Source organism: Salvia hispanica, chromosome 5 (assembly GCF_023119035.1).
Source record: "Salvia hispanica cultivar TCC Black 2014 chromosome 5, UniMelb_Shisp_WGS_1.0, whole genome shotgun sequence".
NCBI lineage: Eukaryota > Viridiplantae > Streptophyta > Magnoliopsida > Lamiales > Lamiaceae > Salvia > Salvia hispanica.
Window position 1 is genome coordinate 31,493,308 of NC_062969.1, and position 20,234 is coordinate 31,513,541.

The 20,234-nt window shown below is 35.7% G+C and overlaps 1 pseudogene; it reads left to right on the top strand.

The window, feature by feature from the left end:
* Window positions 1–5,955: 5,955 nt before the first annotated feature.
* Window positions 5,956–15,771, top strand: LOC125186031 (annotated as a pseudogene).
* The last annotated feature ends 4,463 nt before the right edge of the window (window positions 15,772–20,234 follow it).

A 20,234-nucleotide genomic window follows, 5' to 3' on the forward strand; every position in this document is an offset into this window, starting at 1 on the left:
TTTTATTTCCTAAAGGGACGTCTTCGAACGTCATCTAAGACCAAGTTAAGGAAATTTCGGAAGGAGCTTTAGCTTTTGAGGTGGGCATTCTTTCAAAACGTGATTTCAGTATGAAAATGTGATTCTTTGCTCAAGTATATTGTCATGCCATGTTTTGTTTTATGATTACCTATCTGCTTGGCTATGCCAATTTAGTTAAATCGAATTCGGGTCCCAGTAGGGCCGCAAACCCTACTCGGACTAGTGTACACATAAGGGGACCGTGAGCTAACAAAAGGGGTTGGCCGGTCCAGTGACCGTCGTGGAATGTGGCCACATTCCCGGTTCACACAAGGTTCAGATATGGTATATCTATGTTATGTGATTGCGCAATCAAATCTTTACTAAAGGAAAAGGATTTTAGTGACTCGGGTCTTTTAAGTAAAACCCCGTGATCACTCAACTGTGGCATTGACAATTAAAGATAGAACTATTTTTGGCAATGTGCCCACTGAGTATATCAAATACTCAGCCCTGCATGTTATTTTCAAATGTGCAGGTTGAACGTGTACGAGGAGGCGAAGGTGTTGGGACAAGACTTCTAAATAAGTAGTTAGGTAACCCAAAGTAGCATGTCTTCATACGTGCTATTTTGTCTTGGACTCTTCCGCTGCAATCTAGAGTTATGTTCTAGCAAGTTATGAACTTAGTCTTGATACGCTGAATTCATTTTGACTATGCACCCATAAGCCTTTGAGACTATTGCTTTAAGTGGTTTCACCCTTTTCATGTTGTCCCTTGATTATTGAGAATTGTTTAGTCGCGAAATAGCTACGCTCACTAGCACTAGGGAGTTGTGGTCGTGACACCATCACATAGAAATAAACTAATAAATTTTTAAATTTATATATTTATGATTTTAGATTTCGTACTATCATATTTCTTTTATCATTTCATAAAATTATTTCACAGTATAAAATAAGTGTAAAGAAAATAAAATTGGTCGTGCATCGCACGGGTGTGATACTAGTTATTAATAATTCACTACTTTGTATGTGTTGTATTAATGGAAATGATGGGATTGATTTCATTGACTTGGAGGGAGCGTAATACATGGGACGAATTGTGGTATATCGTTGGAAAGGAGGAATAATTCTCTGGAAATGGAGGCAAACTAATCGGCCACACAATCTCCTGCATTAAATGCACAAATGATAGCCATGTTGAGGTTGATTAAAGTTTTTTTAGCTGTAAATTTTGGTTATTATACTAAACTGCCTTTGAATTTTAATATTGTATTTATAACTATTAAATGAAAATACTAATATACAATGACATTCATGTAAATATAAAATGTTATTTTCTCTGCTCACCAAAATTTTAAAAAAATATATATGTAATTATTAGTTGCATTAGTACATCTTTGGTATTCCAATTCATATATCAATACACTCTGTATATCTTTTAGTAAACTTTAATTTTTTTTAATGTATAGGCATGTAAATGTTGACTATTCATAAAACATATATAACTATACTAATTTAGACTATTATAATATTAATAGCAATATGCAAGTATTTTTTTTGCCAATTCACCAATCAATATAATAGTGAACATTTTTTTGTTGAAAATTGGTTGATTGTATCATTTTTTACACTCTCCATCACATAGAAATAAACTAATAAATTTTTAAATTTATATATTTATGATTTTATATTTCGTACTATCATATTTCTTTTATCATTTCATAAAATTATTTCACAGTATAAAATAAGTGTAAAGAAAATAAAATTGGTCGTGCAGGAAATGATGAGATTAATTTATGACTTGGTGGGAGCGTAATCCATGGGACAAATTTGGATATCTTTGAAAGGAGGGAAAATTTTCCAAATGGAAGCAAACAAAACGCCACACAATTTCCCGCATTAAATGCACAAATAATAGCCATGTTGGGTTGAAAAGTTTTTAGCTGTAAATTATATAATACTAAACTCCTTTGAATTTTAATATTGTATTTATAACTATTAAATGAAAATACTAATATACAATGACTTATATAAATATAAAATGTTACTTTCTCTCACCTTAATTTTTTTAAAAAATGTATGTAATTATTAGTTGCATTAGTACATCTTTGGTATTCCAATTTATATATCAATACACTATGTATATCATTTAGTAAACTTTAATTTTTTTTTAAAGTAATGGCATGTAAATGTTGACTATTCATAAAAATATATAACTATACTAATTTAGACTATTATAATATTTAAAAGCAATATGCAAGTATTTTTTTCCAATTAATCAAAATATTTTGGGAAAATTTTTTTTTTGAAAATTGGATTGTTTATTTTTTTCACTCCCATCCCTAGAAATAAACTAATAAATTTTTTAAAATTTTTATACTTAGATTTTGATTTGGATATAATATTTTTTTTATCTTTTAAAATTATTTACAAAAATAAAAAAAATTAAAGAAAATAAAATTCTGCAAAATGGTTTTTACTATCCGTCCACCAAATTTGTCCAAAATTTGACCCGGTGGGGTTTTTAAAAAATGAATGAAAAGTTAAAAATTTTGGGCGTGGGTATACTTTTTTATATTAGTTTTATAATGACTAGGTATTAATTATTAATAGGGTCCACGAAAAAAGGGAAAAAGGAAAAAGAGAAAATTTTAAAGGGGGAAAAAAAAAGGGGGAAATTTTTTGGGGGAAGTATTAATAATTTACAACTTTTTATTTTTGTATTAATGGAAATGATGAGATTAATTTCATTGACTTGGAGGGAGGGAATCCATGGGACAAATTGTGGTATATCTTTGGAAAGGAGGAATAACCCGAAATGGAAGCAAACAAATCGGCCACACAATTCCTGCATTAAATGCACAAAGATAGCCATGTTGAGGTTAAAAGTTTTTTTGCGAAATTCCGTTATAATCTAAACCCTTTTTTAATTTTAATATTGTATTTATAACTATTAAATGAAAATACTAATATACAATGACATTCATATAAATATAAAATTTTTTCCCGCTCATCTTAATTTTTTAAAATATGTATGTAGTTATTAGTTCATTAGTACATCTTTGGTATTCCAATTTATATATCAATACACTGTATATCTTTTTGTAAACTTTTAAATTTTTTTTTTTAAAGTATTGGCATGTGAATGTTGACTATTCATAAAACATATATAATTATACTAATTTAGACTATTATAATATTAATAGAAATGCAAAATTTTTTGCCAATTCATCAATCAAATATTTGTATAATTTTTTTGTTGAAAATTGGTTGATTGTATCATTTTTTACACTCCCCCTCACATAGAAATAAACTAATAAATTTTTAAATTTATATATTTATGATTTTAGATTTCGTACTATCATATTTCTTTTATCATTTCATAAAATTATTTCACAGTATAAAATAAGTGTAAAGAAAATAAAATTGGTCGTGCGGCATGCGGTGTGATACTAGTTATTAATAATTCACAACTTTGTATGTGTTGTAAGTACACAAAAATAGGCAAGACGATTATTGTAATAATTTGGGTAATTATTATACATACACACTAAAAAAAAAGAGCTGTTTACCGAGTAGAACTTTGTATGTGTTGTAAGTTACACAAAAATAGGCAAGACGATTCTTGTACTAATTGGGTATTTATTATATATACATACATATGCACCAATATTTTTTTCAGTGACATAATGATTCACCAATGTTTCAAATAAAAATAACTTAGAAGTTAAGAATATAAGAAAAATAAAGCATATATGAATTAAGTCTGTTCTACGATGACCCAAAGCTTGAGGCCTAAGGCACAATAGTTGGAGACATTGCATACATAATAAAAGACGCCTTTCATAGGCAAAGGGATGGTGGCCGGTCCGTCGATGAAGGTCTTGTATGGCTCGTATCCGGTGCACATATCGAACTCGCTCTCGACACTTGAAGCACGTTGTAAAGCCCTGAATCGAAGTGAAATCTGCAATGGATTTATTGATTTAGGTTAAGTGAACCTAAAATGAGAAACATTTAAGAGTGAGCATCATAGTAACTTACAAAGAGTGTCTCCAGTGTGAAAGGTGTAGGAAGAAGACCAGTTTTTTTAGAAATTATTGGTTGGAGGAATAGACCATATTGAATCCCCAACTCTATGTTGCAAACACTCTGAACTACATAATAGTAATGACACCACCACTAATGATACTAATATCTTCCATCTCCCCATTCTATACACACAATGAGAGACAGAGATGAGAGGTTGCAACAAATGTAGGTTTTCGTGAAAATAAAAAACTGAAATTGGGTGGTTATCAATCACTATTCACGCCTTGTAATCGTCTTTGCTTATAATTAATTGTTAAAAGAATAAAACTACCAGCAATGGTACTCCACCCACTCTGGCATCATTAAATTTATCATATTTCCTTATTTGGATGATCAGCAATAAATTCTTGAGTGACATGAGATTTTAGGAGTTGTTAATTGAAGTAAATAGGGGTAAAAAGTAGTTGAATATTTCAATGAAGAGAGAAATTTATTTCTAAATATAGAGAGTGACATCTAAAGTGGACAAACTAAAAAGAAAGCGTGACATCTTGATTTGGACCGAAAAACTATATAAATGTGGATCCACATTCCAATAACTCTTTCCATCCAAATTTTTTCTTCACAACGTCACAATTTTTACACCGCACCAGGCATAAATATGAGACATTAATGGAGACTAAGGAAGTATTTATTATGAAAATGAAATACTACTAGTATTTAAATTCCTTCTACCATCCAAACATAGAATGAGATGACTGAACAATATATCCAGCTCTGCTGCTCAAGTGTTGTATTTTATCTATACACAATCGATCAATATTTATGGAAAGCCAATAGAAAGAGAATGCAGTCCTATACAAAGAGCAGAAGACAGAAACATTGAATCTGTATACAATTTGATATTGAAAAAGAAAAAAACTAAATTCTGGTTTTTGGCATCATGATCAAAATTTGAGAGGATATAATGGTTATGAGATTACCTGATTAGTTTCTGGTTCTTGCTTGCTACTTTTTACTCTTTTTCGGTGATAACTGATATGGTGTTCGAAAAGTAACAGATTGAAGGAGGATTGTTGGTGGTGGGGAGCGTTACTGGTAACGGTAAACACGGCAGTTTCTTTTTGTGTTATTTGGGCTGAGATTGGAAAAATAAAAAACTTAATTGGGCTCACATTCAGTGGGCTTGAAAGTTTGGTTCAAATTTTCTTTTATTAATTTACTACGCCTAAAAGTGTATTACTTCATTTTAGACTTATGTAGAGCTTAGGCCAAACAAATTTTATTTCAAATCACTTTAGCTTATTTCTTTTGTTATTGAACATTTAGTACTACTTTGGTGTTTGGTGTTATTACAAGTATTACAATTGAAATTCCTTTTTAATCGTCCATAAAACGTTCAATACTCCTCTAATTAACGAAAATAAACAAAGAAAAAAATTTGATATTCTTATGCTAACAACCAAAAAATAGAAAAAGCGGGGCATTACACTCAAAAAGTGCCCTTCTCGGTTTAATTGCGCTTCACGATGAGACTCTACCGCAACTTGCGAAGACTAGTCAACATTGGAACGCCACCACACTTGTTTCACACTCTCCACCAAAAACAATGAGTAAACTTTGTTAATTACTCGATGAAACGTTTTCCTTTTTTATTGTCTCATTAAATATGAAACGTTTTCTAAAATGAAAATAATCTTAGTTCTACTTTTTCATCTCTCTTACTTTATTCTATCTCCATTAACTCACAAAACAACACCGGATAAAATCTCGTGCCGATTCCCAAATATTTCATTTAAGTGGGACGGAGGGAGCTAATATTCTCACATTTTCCCATCTCACGAGCAACATTTACAACCATTACACAAATCTTCTCTTCCTACTTATAACTCCCTTTCTCATTGTATTTCAACTAATCATGGGTGCTATCACTTACGATATTGAGATCCTTCCTCCATCTCGGCCGCAAAGATTTTTAAGGCCGTGGTGCTCGATGTTGACACCTCGTCCCCAAGATCATGCCTCAAGCAATCAAGAGCGTCGAGATCTTGGAAGGAGATGGTGGCATTGGGACCATCAAGCTTATCCATTTTGGCGAAGGGAGTCGATATAAGAGTGTGAAGCACCGCGTGGATGCTATCGAAAAGGAGAACTTGCCCCACGGTTACAACATAATTGAGGGCATGTTCTTGGAGGAGTTATTGAATTCGTTACTTATCGTGTGAATTGTTGGCTTTAGGACTTACAGAAGGAATACAAGAGCTAACCGAATCGAAATTACAAAAGAGGATTCGAAACCAAAATAAAGCGTAAAACGAGGAAATGGCCGAGTCGAGTCCTCTTTCGCAAGACGAGATACGCCCGGTAGTGCTCTTCGGATTGGCGTTTGTCCCCAAAGATAAAACGGCTACGTCTCGGTGAAGCAACACCGCTATCAACGAGCTCCGGAACTTGGATGGAGGAGAGGCGAGCTTCGACGAAGAACAATGCGAGAGGAAGGAGAGTGTATGATGCAGGGTGGATTCTAGTTTCGATTTTAGAATGCTAGAATGGCTAGCCTATTTATAGGCTCGGTCCTACGCAGGGGTCAACGGCTATAATGGCCGTCATTAATGCTAGACCGTAACGGCGTGCGGTTACGGCTGTAACGTTCGGGCGTTACAAGCCGTTACGCGCTCGAGGCTAGAGAGGCCGAGTCTAGAAGCTTCTAGATTCGTTCACGACGTGACTATCACGTGTCAGCCACATTGGCTTACCGCATCATACCGACGAGGTGGCATCCGCTTGGCTCGACGTGGAAACGGTGGTGGTCTAAAAAGAACTAGACCCTAGACTTGGGCCAAGCCCGCAACTAGGCCCAAGCACCAAGCCCACGACCAGGCCCAAAGAACAGCCCAAAGACCACCCAAAGACCAATTTCCAAGATCCAAGGACAAGGACAAGGACAAGGACAAGGACAAGGACACGGGCACGGGGGCACGGGCACGGGCACGAGCACGGGCGCGGGCACGAGCACGGAGCACGGGCACGAGCACGAGCACGACCCAAAAGATAAGGATAACTTTAATTAAATCTATTCAAATCCCTAGGATAAAATAAATTAATATAAATATTTATCCTAATTCATCTAGGATTTATCTTGGAATAAATCCATATAAATCCATAGAATAAGATAATATTATATTAGAATTATTCAAATCTATCTAAGATTTATCTAGGAACAAATCCATATAAATCTATAAGATAAGAATAAAATATTATATTATCACTATCCAAACCCTCTAGAATTTATCTATGAATAAATTTATATAAACTCATGGATAAGAATAAAATAATATTATCATTATCTTAATCCAAATTGGATTCGTCTAGGGATAAATCCACATTAATCCATAGGATATAGATAAATATTAGATTGTCATTATCCAAATTTAACTAGGATTTTCGTCTAGGAATTAAATCCCTACAAATCCATAAAATAAGGATAAAATCTATAATTAATCCATGATTTGATACAAAATCAAATCTTATATAATATATAAAATCCACAAAAGATATATTCAAATCTTATTTCCAAATTAATCTTGAATTATTTCCGAAATTGAACCCAAGGATTTGGAAATCCTAATCAAAATTGGGAAGCGAAGTCGTGAGACGAGACAAACGACATCACGCATAAGGAAACCCTAATCTTGCGTCGTCTTACTCCCACGAACCGCACCCGCTGCTGGGCTCCCACTCGTCTCGCGAGCTCGCGGCCGACGTCTCCAACGCTGCTGCGTCGGCGTCGCTCCTCCGGGCTGCTGTCGCTGCTGCTCCGTCTCCGGCTGCTCACGAAGACCGCTGTCTTTCGAGCCGGGAACTGCCCACGAGGGCTCCCACTCAACCGCCATCGCCGCCTGCATCAAGCTAGCCTTCCCTCTCTGTCTCACGCATCCACCGACCCCTGACGTCTCCGACGCTGCTGCGTCACGTCGCTCCACTGGAGCTGCTGTCACGTCTCTGGCGTCACGGTGCTGCTGCCTCGCGAACCACCGTTGCTGCTGCTCCCGAGATCTCCGGCCGTCGCTGCCGCCGTGTCGCAGCTGCTCCGGTGTTGCTGTTTGCTGTTGCGACGCCTCTGGTGCTGCTGCTGCGTCGTCGCTTGTGCGATGTCGTCTCTGCAGCCCCCGGCGCTGCTGCCCGGGGGTCTCCGACGCTGCTGCGTCGACACCTCTCCGCAGCAATTCTCCGCAGCCGTCCCGCGGTGCGGATTCTTGATGTGCAATCGCAACAATTCTTGATTTGCGACTTGGAATTCAAATTCTCGTAAGGCAAATATAATTGATCAAGCAATGATACCATATGTGTTGAAGTCAACGTAATCATAACATAGGTTTAACCATTACGTATCTTGAATTAATTACTAATCAAAGGCAATGCTTCATTAACATAATTTTTCACGTAGCATACATAATTCATCGTTAGGGCAAAACCACGACGAATATAAACATGCATTCAAGCAATTCACATAACATGAAATTAATCCACATAATCGAGCAAATGGTCGATACCAATTTTTGGGGTTTGGGGCCCCTTGACGGGGAAAACTTGTACAAAACAAATAAATTAGGGCGTAGGATCTATTTGACCGATTATGCGATTAATCAATTCACGTGTTAAAAAAGGGAATTGCATGCTAGAACGCAAATAATTCATGCTCAAAGAAAGTAAATCCTAAAACATGAATTCTACGGTTTAGAGTTCGATTTTGATTCTCCCAAAAAATCGTCGATTGCTCGCGCCTTCTCACGTGATGATCTTCGATACTAGACCACGGATCTTCTCTCTATTTCCCGAAGTATCTCGATATCGGGTGGGTGATCTTATCAAAATACTAGGACTCGAATAAAGAAGACATAAGAAATCCTTCTCCAATTAGGAGAGAAATTCGAACTCTCTAGTAAAGGGGACGAAAATTATGGTAATAATAATGAATGATTTCGTTCCTTTATTCTCCATTTATATTAAGTTCCTTTTTGGGAGACGGGGATCTATGGAAGGTTTTGGATATGGGCTCCCCCAAATTTGCTTTTTACTAATTAAATTGAACCCACAATTTAATACAAGCTTATATTGGAATATTACGAAGCGAAGTAATATTAACTCTCCCCATCCAAATCCCAAATTACAAGTTATCGGGTTTCCACTTTGTTTATTATTTATTTTCCCCCTTAAGATATAAATGTCCATTAATTAATTAATGTCTGCTATGGACTTAATTAATTAACATCTTAATAATTCCAAGAGTGGACTTAGCAAAAACATTTATTTATTATTCATAGAGCGATAAAACTCCCAAATGCCGGTTTTCGAATAATAAAACCTCGTTCGAGCTCCTCTTGAGGACATTATCAAACGAGACTCACCCGCGCACGTTTCAACATAATACAAAACCTAGCACCGCTAGATATTAATCACCACTACCCCATATATCATGATTATTGGGTTCGAAAACTCCGCACCATTTGATAAGTCAAGGTTGCATAATCAATACCGTATGCTCAATGCTAACATATGTAGATTAAGAAATAGTATTTTATCAAGACCTAGTCTTTCGGGAGATAGCATCAGGCACGTCTTGCTTAGATCCGTTCAGTCCTATACCACACCAATATCATCTTATTTCGGTAAGGCTTAGAAATATGGGGTGACATTGCAACCTTTCACGATAGGTAGCCAAAGCCTATCTAGGTTGTGAAATTCTTCTTTTTCTTTTGCAAAGCATTGCATAGATCTAACCGTGTTACCTTAAAGTGGAGACGCCCACAACCGGTCTACTAAGCAAAAGACTTAGACTTTGTTTACTTCTTATGCATTTAAATGTTTGTAAAACATCTTATAAATGCACAAGCAAACAAAAATGTAATAATAAAAAGTGATTCTATTCGTCGACTTTTCAATAATACCAACCCCGGGGTTGTGGGATTGTAGAGTTTTACGATACAAGAAGATTCTATTCTCCCCTTTTGCTCAAAAAATTTTTTAAATACCATACCTAAAAGGCGGGGGGCCGGCCCCCAGGGCCCCCGGGGGCGGCCGGGCGAGGCGGGGGGAAAAACATAAAAGGGTAGGGGCTTTTAAAAACATCTTAGTCCACTATAATTATTCCATGTAATAACCTCTTTTTAAAAAAACTAGTTTAAAAAGGGTTTAATTCCAATGTGGGATAATTAACTTTCTTAATTTTTTTCCTTCCCTTTTCCTAAATAGTCATTGCTCTGAATTTTGAAAATTTTAAATCCATTATTTTCATAAAAGGGAATGGGAAAAATTTTGAGAAAATAAATATCCAAAGGGCCCATCTACCCAAACGAATTACACTAAAATTTTTTTAATTTCACAAAATTAAAATCTCGGGAAATTAAAATTTTGGTGTTCATTGCCCGGGGTTTTAGATTCCAACAATCCCCCACAGAGGGAAATAACCAAATGCAAATGCATGCACACAAGCTAAACCCCCTCAGAGGTATATAAGCAAAAGGGATAGGTAGCTTTTAGCTTTAAACCCTTTTCCATAGTCAACGCCATGGGATACAAAAGGGGCCAGTAGCCATGCTTTGAACAAAAGGTCCCCCACGGCGTGCACCGAGACAATGGTGTTAACACTTAAACACTTAAACACCTCAACCTCATCCGTTCTCACGTTTTGTGTCCTTTGCGGCCTTAGACACCACTTTGGATTCATAAGTGTGTAATTTGAAGCGGCCACACTTTCAAACCCATTCCCACTAGCAACTTATTCATTTGATCACTTTTTAAACCCCTTTTGGTTACCGGACCCCTTAAATTTCATCGACTTCACATAAATTGTAATCACCCCCTTGTGATCAAATGTCTTACGGTATTATGTCGCCCCCAATATGTCGAGACTTTCCTATAGAAGCCATTATTTCCCCTCCCGATAGTTTGGGTTTTTCCCTTCCAAAAAGGAATCAACCCCGGGGAGGCCCCGGCCCCCAAACCCCGGGAATATCCTCAGCAAGTTCTTTTTTCGGTTTTCTTCCCCCTTATCTAAAGCTATAAATTTCCCTTTTCCAAGTTAAACCCGGGTTATACATTTCCTGTTTCGTGGTTTTCCCATGAGACAAAGACCACCCCCAATAGTAAAGACGTATCCACTTGTTGAAAGTGAGTCCTTATTGTCGGATACCCAAATTCCGCATCACAAGATCTTTCAAGTCCCCGGGGGGTATCTTTTTTGTAGCCCATGTTTTTGAGTATGTTTTAGATATCTCAAAACCCTTACAAGAGCTCTCCAATGCTCTTTGCTTTATTGTAAGGACTCAACTTGTTCACCACTTGGAAACCCCAATGTCCGGCCGGGAAAAATTTAAAGAAGGGCATAAGGGCACCCAATGACCCTGTATTCTTTTTGCAACGGGTTCCCTGTTTTTGCTCAAGTGAACATTGAGTTCAATTGGAGTCTTAACCGGCACCCATCATAGGCATTGAATTTCTTTCAATATCTTCTCAACATAATGAGATTGGGTTAAGATGATTCCATCGGATGTTCTTAGAATTTTCATTCCAAGAATTACACGGTTGACCCATGTCTTTCATGTCAAAGTTTCTTTTAAATTTTGGTTTTTGTCTCGTTAATCACTTGAGTAGTACTCCCCATGATTAACATTTTCATCAACGAAAACCCCTATAAGGGCATTTCTATCGCTTCCTTAATATAGACACATTTGTCACACTCGCTGATTTTGAACCCATTTGATAACATAAATTTTTCAAACTTCAAGTGCCTTTGCAACGGCCCCTTGTTTTAATCCATGAGGACTTAACCAGTTTGAACCCCTTCTTTTTTTCCCGGCACTAAAACCCTTGGGGTTGTTCCATATAGATTTCATCCTCTAGTTAAACCATTTAGAAACGCAGCCTTAAATCCATTTGATGAATCTCAAGATTGTGCAATGAAAGAATCACAGAAAGCACTCGGATAGATGAAAACCCTCGACAGTGAATGGGTATCAAAGAAGTCATGCCCTTTTCCTTTTGTTTAAAACCCTTTACTACCAATCGGGCTTTAATTTAAATCGCCCCATCGGCCTTAAATTTTCTTTAAGCACTCTTTTCCACCCTAAAGGTTTTGCACCTTCGGAAATTTAACCAACTAAAGTGTGGGTTTAGAAAAATTTAATCAATTTCCCCAAAAAACCTTTTTCTTTTCCAATGTAACCCGCCCCTGGCCATCGAAGGCTACTTTTATTGACGTTGGCTCTTCATCCATCATAAAAGCAATGTAGTCGGACCAAATGTTTTTGGTGTTCTAACCCAAACCCCACGTCTTAGAAACCGATCAGGGGGATCAGCCTCTTTTCGCTTGTGCGTTTTGGGGGCTCTTCATCCGCGGTTTTAAAATTAGTGGCTTCATCCCCCGTTTTTAAACTGGGTGGCCCCATTTTCAATTTTGTCTCGGAATTGATTGGGATTTCTTTTTGTCCTTGAAAGGGAAAATGTATTTTTGAGAAATACGGTTTTCCCTTTGACTCGAATTGTTGTTCCTACCGTAATAGTCGATATTTTTTTTTTGTGAACAACAAATCTATATGCACTACCAAAAAATTTGCATATCCAATGAAGATAAATAATCGTTTTAGGGCCAATTGTAACTTCTTTGGGGGGGGAACCCTTTCCCTTGGCCAAACACCCCCACATTTTCAGGTTTTTTGGGGGATGGTTTCCTACCTTTCCACAATTCTTTGAGTGATTTTTTTTCCCTTTTTCAGTGGAATTTTTTTTGGGATATATTTGGCGTCAAGATCCCCTCCCCCACTTTTCCTGGGTAACCCCAACTTAGTAGCAACGCATTCATCATCTCTTTTAGAGTTTGTTTTTTGCTTCCTAAATTAGTTTTGGGATTTGGGGCCGCTTGTTTGATGAATTATACCATTTGGGTTGCATAACTCCTCAAAGGGGGCTACATACCCTCCCCTTTATCATTCAATCCTTTTTTTACAACCAAGTTGATTCTCAATTTCGCTCTTATAATTTTTGAACGCTTCAATTGCTTCATCTTTACTTCTTAAAAGATAAATGTAGCAATATTTTGTGCAATCATCTATAAAAGTGATAAAGTATTTTTTACCACCTCTAGTTTGCACCATTTTTTAAATCACATACATCCTGTGAATTAATTAAAGGGGTTTTGTTTTTCCTTCAACTGAGTGAAATGGAACTTAGTCATTTTACCCCAAGACATTTTCACATTTGTCTTGGCATCCACTTAAATTTGGTTTTTTAGTAAATCTAAGTTCCCCAAATTTCTTTTAACGGTTTTTGAATTTACATGCCCCAAACCTACAATTCCAAAAATTTTAAGACTGGTCAAATAAGAGGAAAAGGGTGCTTTATTATTGTTGTTAGCCAAAGGCTTTGGAACAAGGCGGAAACCACACTAAGCTTGGAAAAATCCGTTTTTTCCCCATAACCTTTTTCCCGGGACTTCCCAAAAAGACAAACAAACCTATCGATCAATACAAGTTTAAAAACCCCCTTTTTAACTAGTATTGATCCCGACACTAGGGTTTTTAAGATGTCCGGGCAAGGACATCCTTCAAAGTGATAAGGATCTTTTTAAAGGGCATCATGAGAATCACGTTGCCAATGCCGAGGACCTCGGATGATGCTTGATTTCCCATGTTGATCTTCCTCCCCCCTTTAACAAAGGGTAGGAGGCAAACTTTCTCCTATCAAACAAAAAATTTAGCATGGCGCCGGGTCGATGTATCCCGCCCTTGTTTAACCCAAAGTTTGACTTCTTCAAAAGGGCCACCGGGGAAAAGGCATTTTTCCTTCCAGCCCTTTTAACTCCTTCCAAAGACTGGCCCCCGTCGGCTTCTTCTTCTTTTCGCGGGGGAGCTTTTGGCAAAATGGCCAATTTTTCCACACTTTTTAGCACTCGCCCTTTAAATTTCTTTTGTTGTGGGCCCCGGCCTTCCCTTTTTCCCCTTTGATTTGGGCGGGGGCGTTTTTTTTGGAGGGTTTCCCCCCCAACAAGTTGGTTTTGGGACCGGGCTGGGGTAAAGCCCTTAGCCTTTTTATCGATCTTGGGACATCCGCTTTTAATGCGCAGCCACGATCAAGTCTTCAAGACTCATCTTCTTTCGCTTGTGCTTGAGGGGGCTTAAGTCCTTTTCCCAAATGGAGGAGTTTTCAATAAGTATGCACCAACAAAAATTGTCGGGCAAAAATTTATCCCCTTTAACCGCGAGTCCGTGGGTGATCATTTGGAACCTTTAACTTGTTCCATGACCATGTGAGTCGACCATTTTGTAGTCCATGAATTTGGATACTACAACAGTTTCCCTACCGACGGCATTGTCGATATATTTTTTTTCTTTTGCTTTCCCACATCTCTTTTATGTGGTTACAGGATATACATTGTACAAATTATCATCTAATGCACTTAGAATAAAATTTTTTCAAAGATAATCTCCTTTGCGCCATGCTTCATAGTCCGCCATGACCTCAACACTTGTCTCTTGATCAAGGGATGCCGCTCGGTGGAGGAAAAAGGGGAAGCCCAATGTTGCAAGGTTTTAAAAAACATCTTTTATACCACCTCAAGTCACCCTCCAAATTTAGGGGGTTTTTCGGCGGGTGGCATCATTCGGTGCCAAAGGTGCCGCACTTGGGCCTTGGAAGGAAAACCCAAATTTCCGTTTCCCCCGAAGGCCAAAAGGGGCGGGGATAGGGGCCCCCACCATTCATGTTGGGGCAGAGCCCGCCATGGTCGTACCGATCCGAAGGAACCGGGGACTGTGTTGGACCCGGGCCCCCAAAACTCGATCCATTGAAGGATCCAAAAAGGGAAACCCCTAAAAAAAGGGGGAAACCCAAACCCACCCACTAGAGGATGATCCAACAACCGGGGGCCCGGGGGGGGTTCCCTAAAAACCCGGGGAGGGGCCATTGAGGGGGTCCGGTGTTCCCCCATGGTGGAGGAGATGATGGCGGTGGTTGGGGTTGGTGGCAGCCGGTGTTGGATTTTAAGACATCTCCAAAAAAAGGTGATTTTAGTTTCGAAAGTTTTAGTTTCGCTTTTGGGCCCATCCCTTTTAAAAGCAAGTTGACCCCGTCTTTCGATTTTGGGGTTTTTTGGACTTACAAGAAGGGAAAACAAGAGCTAACCCAATCGAAATTACAAAAAAAGATTCGGGAAAACCCAAAAAAAACCCCAAACAGGGAAAAAGCCGACATCTTAGTCCACTATAATTATTCCATGTAATAATCCTTCTTATTAAATACTAGTTTAATAAGGTTGTAACTTCCAATGTGGGATAATTAACTCTCTTAATTATTCACTAAGCTTCTCTTATAGCTCATTAAGTTTGCAATTTTGCACAACTTTAATCCATTATTTCTCACTCATCGGGAATCGGATTTGAGAAAATAAATATACCACGGTCATCTACTCCAAACGTAGATCGACACTATATTATTTAATTTCACAAAATTAAATATCTCGTTGAAATTATAATTGGTCAAAGTTCATTGACCGGGCATAGATCCCAACATGAAGATCGTCTCAACTGAAGACGGAGGAAGCATGTGTAAGAACAGAAGCATCTACAACACAAAGGGTGATGCTGAGATTAGTGAGGAGAAGATTAAGGAAGGAAAGGAGAAGGCAATGTCTATGTTCAAGGCCATTGAGGCTTACCTCCTTGCCAATCCTGATGCCTAAAAGCTTCAATTATACACTGCCATCATGCATGTTTGAAAACTACTACTATTTTTTGTGATTTTGTTTCTTGTTTCTTCGACTTTGCATTTCCAATAACATGTACCTATTTTCGATGTTTTCTTCTAATCAAAGGGTTCTTTGATTTTTTATACAGTGTCAACGAGATTAATGTTATTTCCAATTTTCTACTTATTGAGCATTTGTTGGCACGTTATATAATTATGAAATAAAATGTCCATCGATCAGTAAATACATCTCATTAATTTCCTAAGTTAATAGCTATTTAAATCCGGTCAAATTTTGGTTCATCCTATGAAATTTAAAATTTAAATATTAAATTTTCAATTTTCAATTTTTCTCAATTGTCCTTTTATATACTAAATGTATATATGATATTCAAATTTGCATTTTTAATTAAAATAAGAACAAAAAGTAATTAAAAGAAAATAAAAGAAAAAAATACTTATTTTAATAAATTCGTATGTTTGAATATCATTCGGAGACAGCATTTTATATATTGATAGGAAAATTGAGAAAAAAATGATAATTCATAATTTAATATTCCAATTTTAAACTTCGTGGAACGAATCTGATCGAATTTGACCAAATTTTATAATTTAAATAGCTAGTATTAATAAACCTCTCATATATTAACGAGACATATTTTCTAATTGATGGACATTTTATCCCTGTTATCTTATGTAGTGCTAATCGATGTAGAGGTGACAATGTCACTTCATAAAATCGTGGTCTCGCTGCGCCAAAAATAATCTTGTTCCTAAGAAATTTTTTGTACCTAGCTTACAGAAATGCATTCAAAACTCTAGCTCTACTGACAAAGAAATGAATTAAATAGAGTTAGCAACAAACTTGATTTACCAATAAGTATTGGATATCTTTAACACGGGGATTAGACAAATTTGAAAACGAGTCCATATTTCGATAATCTATATTTGGACGACTAAGTAGGTATGATGATATTACTTAATCTCCTAATACCCTTTGATCAATTTATAATTAATTAAATCAAGTTAGAAATTTATTAAAAAGACCCATTCCATAACTTATTTTGATCCCTAACTAAACCAATAATACGCTCGGATTTTACACAGTTTTAAGGTCATTATTTGGTCTATTTTGAGTGTCAAGGTTGCATTACATGTCTATTATTTGCATATTTTATCCATTTTGATATTTTGACGTGTTTTATGAGAAATATGCAAAATAGTGCTGAAAAATGGCATAAAAACGTCAACTCTGGAAGCTGGAACTGAAGCGCAACCCAGCGGCCCGCTGGACCCATGCCAGCGGTCACCGCAACGAGTCCAGAGGGTTCTGGAGCTGTCCAGCGGCCCGCCGGGCCCGGTCGCGCACAACAGCCTGTGTTCAAATTCAATTTTCCGGTGATCCCGATCAGGGCATTCTATATGTCAATATCTTCGTCTTCGAAAGAGTTTCGCGTTGTTAACAAGATCATCTCAATCGGAGTTATGTGGAGAAAGTTATGGTTGTTCTACCAAAGTCGCGCAAAGCTGTCAAGTGCAGAATTCTAGGCGGAAATTTAAAGAAGGAAAGAAGATATTTTGTGAAGCCAAATCTTTTCCTTAACTATGGGACACGAAATTTACCTTCTCCAAACCTTTTTCAAGCCTATAAACACCCCATAACCTAATTCATATTATTCACCAATCTTAGAGCCTTAATTTTTATCCCCTACATTACACATAAATTCCTCCATCTTCTACAAGGGAGCATAGAATTAAAGGGAGATCAAGCAAGAGCAAGATTAATTATTCCGGGTTTTATCTAGTTTTTGTTAGATTGAACATGTCTTATTTTGCTTATATTTATTTAGATTATCTGTCTATGGATAGCTAAACTTATACAATCATATGGGATGAAAGTAATTGACTCTATGTAGTTCTTTTTGTTTTGTTTAATGTTCAGAACTCATTTTACTTTAATTATTCCTTGGTTTATATTTAACTGCTTGGTTGTTACTTTGATTATTGTTAATTTCTTATCGATGATGACTTTGAGTGGTTTATATTTTATGTATCAATGCAATATTTGTGACATGAGTGTTGATACACGATAGGAATAACTCTAGTAGAGTTTGAGTCGGATGAACATAGAACTAAATAGTTAGAATTACTAATGAGTTGATGAAATCACTACCCTAGGATTCCCTTGTCTCATCTGCTTTCTCAAACCAAGTTAACTGCAAACTGTGAAGTTGTTTCACTGTTTTCATTTAATAGCTTTCTTTACTTGCTTTTATTTTCTGTTTTTCTTAGTTTAATCAAGTCTCAAGTGTGTATCCAAATAGTATATGAGACTGAGTATGTGGTAGACAGTCTGTAAATTTATTCCTCATGTTCGATATCCCAGTACAGACTTTTAGCTATACTAGATCTACCTTGTATACTTGCAGGTATTTTTAGTATTAATAAAAAGTGCATCAACCTATTACTCCATTTGTTTGCCATTGGGAGTTATATTTTTTTCTGATAAGAATTTATACAATATATAAAAGGGGAGTTTTGGGGTATTTAGGAAAATAAGGAGAGTTTTGAGGGTATTTAGGGAAATGTCTTTTTAAAATAGATATTATTATTTAAATATAACTATTTTTTTTTTAAACTGTATTGTAATATAGTAAATATTAGATATTTACATGAATGTCATTATATATAGCTACTTGGATTGTGATACATTAGTTTCATAATTAGTGGATAAAAGTTGGTTATTTAGTTTTTATAATTAGTGGATTAGTGGTATAGTTAGTACTACTGCATATAAATATGCAGACAATATAATTAGATATTGAGAAAATAATTAATTTATGCAGATTGGGTCGAAATATTTTATCTTGGTTTAGTAGAAATCGTACAAAAAGAATAGTGTTCCATTATCATCGATCCTCTTTCTCACTCACACACCCATTCATTTCTAATGCAAGCGACCACATTAACTTCATGTTTGTCAAATCAAGGTAAGAATTCAGTTGTTTCTTTGTCTCTAGCATTTGATTAACTCAAAATTAAGGGTTCAATAAAAGCAATTTTCATTAGTTTACAAATTCCTTTTCTTTAGTTTATCAAGTTTTCTAAATTTCCATAATTTAGTTATTTTGTTGGAGTTCGTAACAGATGGTCTTTTGTTATTCATGATTTTCTTTGTACATGTAATATTACTTTTATAATGATCAGTTTCATTTTTCGTATAAGGAGTCATATATTTTTGGGGTTTGAATGTAGCCAATTTATTTAATATAATGAGCAAGGGGGCGTCCTCCAGATCCAGTGGTTGTTCTCCAGACCACTGCGCTTCTGTTACGGATGTTTGCTTCCATCCCTTTGAGAGCACCCTTTCCAGTGGATCCACTTATGTTAAATGTTGATAAGAAAATAACAACATACCTTGACAATGTTAGAGGAAGTTCAATAAAGGAAGAATCAATTTCTGGGAGGACGCAAAATTCTGGAAGAAGACGTTGTGGTATGGAGACGCGATTTTATACATTAGGTTTTATTTGTTAAAGCTTCGTTTAGTTATATATTTCAATACATGAGTTTAATTATATATTTCAATACATGAGTTTCATCAACCGATTACTAAAGTTGTTAATGGAATATATTATTTACACAAGTATATTATTGCTCTTGGTTTATATATTTATTAATTAGTTACGCTATGGGATTTCTTAATTTTTTTATTTAATTTATACACCGTATTAATTTAAACTAATTAATATCTTAAATAAGTATGTGTTATTTGAAAATTTATCAATTTAAATAAATAAATTTTGATGTATAATAGGATAAAGTATAAACAAATCAAATGAGAAATGAAAAAGAAAGAAATTTTATATTCTTTTAATTAAAATAAAAATTAAAGTACTAATGTTGATTAGAACATTGCATAACACAAAGTATAAGTTGACAGGGTAATTTATATAAAATATATATGCAAAACTGGAAAAGTAAAGAAAGTAGGTGAATATGGATTTTGTTTTGAAGATTTGATGTAAATCATTCATATAAAATTATCAGTTCATAAATTTCTTCACCAATACACATTAATTATTTACAATTTTTAAAAATATTTTAATCTGTGCATCGCACATATGTAATACTAGTTTTAATAAATGTTAAGAAAAGTGATTAAAAAAAGTTAGTAGAAATATGAATGATATAAGTTAGTGGAATATGAAAGACCTATTACCATTTATAGTAAAAATGAACCAGGATTCCTATTCGTGAATAGACTTAAAAAAAATAAAAACGAGACTCTTATTCGAAGACAAATGGAGTAGTATAATATAATAAGAAGACAAATGGAGTAGTATATTATAAATAGAGAAATGAAAATCAAATCACAATACTAGCTATCATCATTCATCATATATTTCGCCCCTTCATTTAGAGAATTTTGAATTATCCTTTGCTCTCTCACCGCGA